The following is a 6,831-nucleotide window of genomic DNA, read 5'->3' on the forward strand; positions in this document are numbered from 1 at the left end:
CAAGACCACGGTTTGATATGCTTTTGCAAAAAAAAAAATAATTAAAAACAACAAACCGTGGTTTCAAACCACGGCTTGAACATCAAAACCATCTCAAAAATGAAAAGTAGTATTAGGTTTATATTTTGTGTTTAATCCGTGGTTTGAAACTGGGGTTTGTATTATTTTGTTCTTACTTTACTGTTTTATGAAAACTCATCTAATACACATGAGAAAAAAAACACAAACCGTGGTTTGAAACCACGGTTACACCATTTGTGGAAAACCTTAAAAATGGCCACCACTTTTGAAACAACATTTTTATACAAACTATTTTTGAAAAAATTTCCATTTCCCATACGCCGTGAATAGGTCCATAGCGGCGTATTACTTTCCTAAATTCCAAAGTCAACCAGGGAATGTCGGAGTTTGGAAGTTGTACAAGTAATACTCGACGTATAGATCTATACTCAGCGTATATACGGTGTCAAATTAAGATTTGGGTGTCCGAATAATAGCACCCTGTACAAAACAGAATCATAATACAATTACAATATATTCTCTTGCTAATAGAGTTTTCTTTATTTATTTAAAATTATAATACATGACTCGGACTTATAACAACCACAGTCGATCGGTTGGGCCTTATTTAAAATTCAAATTACTTTCAAATAAAAACGTGCATGGGATCAAGTTCCACGTCAAACTTCAACAACATATATCTAAAGAGCACCATAGTATAATCATGTAAGGATGATTACTACTCAGTTAGATTCATATGCATGGATACTGGTTGATATATGACTTCCTTCACGGTATCAAGAATCTTATTTCCAGTGAACCCATCGTCTGTTGTGTAAAAAAAGATGTCCACACAACACATCTTCCAAAACACATCTTTGCAAGCTTTGGGAACTTTACTTTCCTTTGTTTCCAGAACTAATTTCATCAGCTTTTTCTCCAAATTATCGATCCACGTCTTAATTTCTTCTATGATTTCTTCTTCCTTAATCCCACTCTTTCCATAATTCTTGTGCAACGTCACAGCGTTAACTTTGCCATCCTTCAATTCTCTCTACATAAACACAACCCGTTAACTTAATTAGTAGTAGCATATTTGATATCTTTAAAAGTTCATGACCTTGTGAAAACAACTACCTTGAAGGTTCTAATGTCATTGATAAGTCTACCATGAGTGCTCATTAGCTCAAATAAGTTATGATATTCAGAGCTTTGAACAATATTCTCTGACAATCTCGGCCCAATAAAGTAAAGAGTAGGGAGTACGAACGCGCCTAACGTAAACGATACATAACCATTTTCTATGTACTCGTTCATTGTTGGCACCACGCTATCTCTAGCCCATTTAGCTTCGGTTAACATAGTATACAACATTTCCAACCACTGGGAAAAAAACATATTAATAAATGAACACCGATGTAAGACGATGTGAAAAATAAGTAAAGAAAAGGTTAGATTGTGGTTGGAAGGATTTATCTTACACACTGAATAACATGACTTGTTACGTCTCGTTCTTGCCATTTATAAGCCGCGTCTCTTATCCAAGACACTACGTCTTTTATTGCCAAAAACATAATGCGGACTTCTTCTGAACAACAATCAGTTTCGACATTTACATTCCATCTGCAGTGATAATGACAACCCTTTAGAATATCAGTTATAAGTTTATAATTGGGAAAATCCCCAGAAAATGTCCATTTGACCCCACAACGATATGAGAATCTCCTCTAAAATCTAAAATCCAGAAATGTCAATTTAAATGCCAAGTGACGGTATTTCTGACCAATTACACGAAGCCACATTGTAATTCTTAAAGATCCGACCAAATTTTTGTTATTACAGGGGGTGTTGGGATTTCTTATTTTAAATCCTTATAACTTTTCAATAAGCTAATAAATTACAAAAGTTAACTTTCCCTCTCACATCAAAAAGCAATCATTAAAACCGTATTTATTTTCAAAAAGTTAATAAGTTATAAGTTGATGAAAATAAGTAATCCCAAACACCCCCGTAGTTTGGTGAGGACCAATGGTACATTTTGTGAGTCCCAACCACATTTTTAAGACTCCCGACCATTTTAATCAAAATAATTGAAAAATAATAATTTAAAAGCTATGTATATAAAAATGGCGTTTGACATGTATAAATGGTCGGGTCTGTCGGGTTAATAATCAATGAATATTTAGGGAATTTTTTTGAGGTGGGCATTCTCTTGATATATACGAGTCAAATGGACGTTTTAAGGATTTTCTCGTCCATAACTAACCATATATAATATACTTTTCAACACATTGAATCATGTTCACCAACTCTTCCACAGAGCCTTCGACATCAAAAAAATCATCCACGATGATGACAAGGAAGCTAGCTGTTGCCCAAGTAATACGAGCATCTGATAATTCAGGAGAAGAAAGAACTGAAGAACCAGAGAAGTAACAATACTCCATCTTCTGCCTAGAATTGATTTTGTCCAATTTATTCTCTACCACCCATCTGCCAACCAAAGAGTATCAATCAAGTACAAATACAAATTAACATGTGCAGTTGTTGTTACAGGGTTGGAGACTAATAGATATATATATTGTATATCGTAAACATATATTTCGGATTCTTTGAAATATATTTGGTATATAATAGGATTCAATCTTGTAAATATTTATCCCAAAATAGGTGGGATCCTTTGTATCTATATATTAAAATGATATTTGAGAGAAGATCGATTGAGCCAATTATAATTTCTCTCCGACACAAATTTTTTTTTCTTGAAGGACAAATCCCAGGACTTGAACCCAAGACGACATGATTAAGATATTTTGTCTCTGCCACTGGGCTACGTATTCACCCAGGAAAGGGTTGGACCAAGCAAATAAGTTACCTTTGAAGAGCTTTAAATTCTTGACGATAAATAGACTGGCATGCATTAAAATCTTCCACTGTCAAACTTATGTAATCCTCGTTGCTAATATTTGATGAACTGGCGTAAAGAGTATGGTATTCAGATTTATTTAGTACAAAATTCTAAAATCTGGCAAGTGGAATTTTGTGTAAGATATGCAAAATCTAAAACTCACCAATATGTAGTTTTCAAAGTTCTTGTGTCATCTACGTTGTAATTCTGTAAGTTTCTTCTAGTGGTCACGCGTTCTAGACCGGCATGAAAAGGGAACTTAAATGCATCGTCCACCTGAGTTAATTAATAAACAGTTTACATGCATATAGACATGAAGAGAGAATGGGTGGCTCAAAATTACAAAACTAATAAGCCGAAAGGCGAGGCCTGACAAGGAACTCAGCATTTTATCTCTTATACTAGTATTTAAAGTCGGTTTGATCATGTAAAAGGAAACTACAAATATTATACTTAAGAAGGAGACAATACCTGTTTGTAGATGTATTTAGAGTGTTTGTTTGGCGCAGTGGATAATATTTCCCTTTTAAGGAACTTAGTTGACAACAAGTTTAGTTCTCCAAAACCAGATTCATCTTGGTATATAATTTGTTATGCCTGATAAGCTTCAAGAGCTGCATATATGTCTTCAAAAGGCTCTTGATCATGTGGACTCATGTACGACCCATCTTGAATGATTTCAGCTAAGGGATCTACACAACAAGCCAAATGAATAAACTATAAGGATAGCAACATATATATAGGGTACACGAGTAACTTTTATTTGTGAACGTCAAATATACCTGATGATATTTGATAACCATTTGTCCTTAATACCCGAAAGGCGAGTGCACAAGTCCCAGCATTCATGAATATTTGCTCGTCCCTCTGCATCCAATAACTGGTTTTGTGGCTATATTGTTAGATTTCCAACCAATAAATTAAAGAATTTCGCATAGATGAGAAAATTGATAGAGCCAATGGCGAAGTTTCATAGGGACCTGGCCATACGCGTTTCCATCCGAAAATTTTTAGATGTATTGAGCCACCCCCCCCCCCCCAAAAAAAAAAGAAAAGGCCAACCCCAATACCCCTATTTCAAAGTCCAAGTTTCGCCGGTACTGGATAGAGTTGCATTGAATGTATATTGTTTTTAGTTATCAAAGAATACAAACATTCATTTAATTCAACCATAATGAACATTAACTACCTGTATGCTTCCACTAAAACAGTTTTGATTTCCACCCTGAAATGTCGTGAGACTCCCAATCTTTCAAGTTGATCAACCATGTAAAGCCGGACATATAAATCAGGGTAAACTGTTGGGACTATAATCCACCACAAGTTGTTAAATTAAACTTGTTAAAAGTTATCATGAAAGATATGGATGATAAGTATATATTGATGACGTACCTGCATTACCAAACTTATCCAAAAGTGAAGTTAGATAATCAAGACAATCTGCATTCTGATGATGAATAAGTGCAGCCGCTGATGCCGAAGGCGAGTTGAGAATCGAACCATTCTTCATCTGGTATTTCATCACCATCTTCCAGTCATAAAAACTACCGAGTCCTTCTGATATATATGCCAAGTATGCTGCCCTCTCTTTTAAAAGACATCTACGTTCGTGTACATGAATATATATATATGAGGGGCTTTGTACTATATTTGGTGTTAAATACTTAAATGGCCATATAAATTTTGTAATCAGTTTTTAATGTTAAAGTCCTTATAAAGTAGTCGGGAAAGCTCATGGTGTTAAATGATTAATAGTTGAGAAATTTTGTTAACTAGTTTGTACGAGAAAAAATATATATAGACATATAGTAGAGGAGTGGTGGTGTTCACATAAAAATATGAAAAATGTAACATCTTATTACATGAACAACTCATTTCTTCGCCACTCTTTTTCATGAGAAGCTTAGCTTGTAATTGATGATAGTTGCTTATTGCCCATATGGTTACACGTATGAGCGTCTCTCAAAATGATTAGAATGAATTAAGTTGAGTTTACAATTTACGTTACAATGCTCTCCTCTAATTGATGATAGTTGCTTAGTGCCCATAAGGAAGAGAGATATGAAATAACCACTACAACTAAATGCCTAATAAGAAACCTCTATAACTAACATAACTAGAAGTCAACAAGTCAATCAAGTACTATAGACAAATATATATATATTGGAAAAAACTAAAAAAAAAGGTTAAAATCCTTTTTTTTTATAAGAATAAGTACATACCTCCTGAGCTCCAAGTCTCTTCCATGTAGCATCAGATTCAGATCTTCTTGTTTTAGGGGGAGCTTTATGTTCAAATCTACTGCATACTCAAGCATATGAGGAAATATTATGTCGAAACCAATAGGAGACGGTTGATTCTTGTCAGTAGTTAGGCGAAGTTGTCGAGGTGTATTTAACCTCAACTTACGGCTTGTGTTGATTAAGGATTCCAGAACGTGTTTTTGTGATTGAATATCACGTGTTAAAGAGTTGCAATACAACGTGTCTTATTACTATTGTAATGTGTGTTTGTATTTGGTTTTAACGTATTAAACACCTTACGCTCGTATCGTGTTACGTAGGGATTCCGTACCTACGTATTACGAGATACTCCTGTGTAGATCCGGCTGGGAACCTAGCCATATTTGACTCGATAAAACATAGACCTACAACATGAGTTGATTGTTTATGTAGTCGATAATAAAAACATAAGATAACCATGAATTGAGCAAATAGACATTTACCCTTCTTAATTTGGTGTTCTCCAACATTCCATTTTCTTAATGCAACAATAGATGCTAATGTTGAAGAGAGAGTATCTTTATGTAATGGGGATGGAGGATTGTGATCAGTAAGACCCCATGAACCATCATTAAGCTGATTATCCATTAACCAGTTTAGGCACTCAGGGAAACAAGGAGACATGGGAGAGCTTGGAGAAGGGACCATGGCAACCCACGCCGTGTCATATGATGAAACGGAAATTTCGATGTTGCTGAACAGTTTACAAATTCGTTCTTTGGTCATATCCATAACAGTGTGATTGTGTTGTCTAGAGTGTGAAGCAACTGCTAAAGTATAAAAAAAAGGAAAAGAGCGATGAAGATGCGGATTAGTAATTGGTAGGCCTAATGGCTTATTGCGGATCGAGTCAAAACACAGTTAAAAAAATAGACGATAAATCTTATGGTGTAAAGAAGCAAAATGAGGAAAAAAAGAAAAAAAAACTGGGTTATTAGAGAAAATATTTAATTATGAACTCTATATACAATTTGTACCAGGTTGAAGGCCCGGCAGGTTGTGTTGCTCCACAACCCATGATCGATGTGCTGTGTACGACAACATGCTTATGGCTAGCTTTTAATTTGCTTATCTCTTGACAGTTGACAGCAACCAACCTCGGTTATCTGTTTGACAAAACTGAATGAAGTAGTGTTAGTATGGAAGTTGCATAGTTTTCTGAATGTTACAATATTTGTAGTTTCAACCACGTGAATACTTAGGAACAATAATATAAGTATCAAATGATTGGTGTTTTAACCATCTATACTTATGAACATAAAGGCCTTTTATGTAAATATCAAATGATCTCATCACAAACGCATTTAATACAGTAGCAAAGCTTGGACTGAGGCACTGGTGGGGCCGAGCTCAAAATGTATACAAAATTTCACAAACGAGGGGGGGTCGAACTCAAATTTTCGGCCAAAATAGGCTAAACTTACACTACGTATAAAATTTTTCGGCCGAAAACGGGTAAATTTACACTACTACGCAAAAAACAGGGGCCGGGCCACCCCAGGCCCCAATGAAGATTCGCCTCTTAACATTAACGTAAAGTTTAATATACAGATTATAACTTGATCTACGCCTAAGAAGTATAAATATGGCATGTCACCTGATCTCGTTGTATTCGTTTTTGATTTAATGAAAGCTTGTTTT

At 35.0% G+C, this 6,831-nt stretch overlaps 1 pseudogene across 1 annotated transcript; it reads right to left on the minus strand.

Annotated features, from left to right (window-relative positions):
- Positions 1-479: 479 nt before the first annotated feature.
- Positions 480-6,234, minus strand: LOC143592203 (ent-kaurene synthase 2, chloroplastic-like; annotated as a pseudogene). Its single transcript, XR_013145875.1, has 14 exons — positions 6,168-6,234; positions 5,634-5,957; positions 5,525-5,555; positions 5,131-5,319; positions 4,301-4,509; positions 4,098-4,215; positions 3,691-3,788; positions 3,380-3,600; positions 3,072-3,184; positions 2,876-2,974; positions 2,281-2,493; positions 1,482-1,623; positions 1,138-1,383; positions 480-1,054 (listed from the first exon to the last, which is right to left on the minus strand). The product of XR_013145875.1 is annotated as an ent-kaurene synthase 2, chloroplastic-like (transcript).
- Positions 6,235-6,831: the final 597 nt, after the last annotated feature.

This window comes from Bidens hawaiensis, unplaced genomic scaffold (assembly GCF_021521415.1).
Source record: "Bidens hawaiensis isolate Kalapana, Puna unplaced genomic scaffold, B.hawaiensis_p1.1 tig00040602_1, whole genome shotgun sequence".
Classification (NCBI taxonomy): domain Eukaryota; kingdom Viridiplantae; phylum Streptophyta; class Magnoliopsida; order Asterales; family Asteraceae; genus Bidens; species Bidens hawaiensis.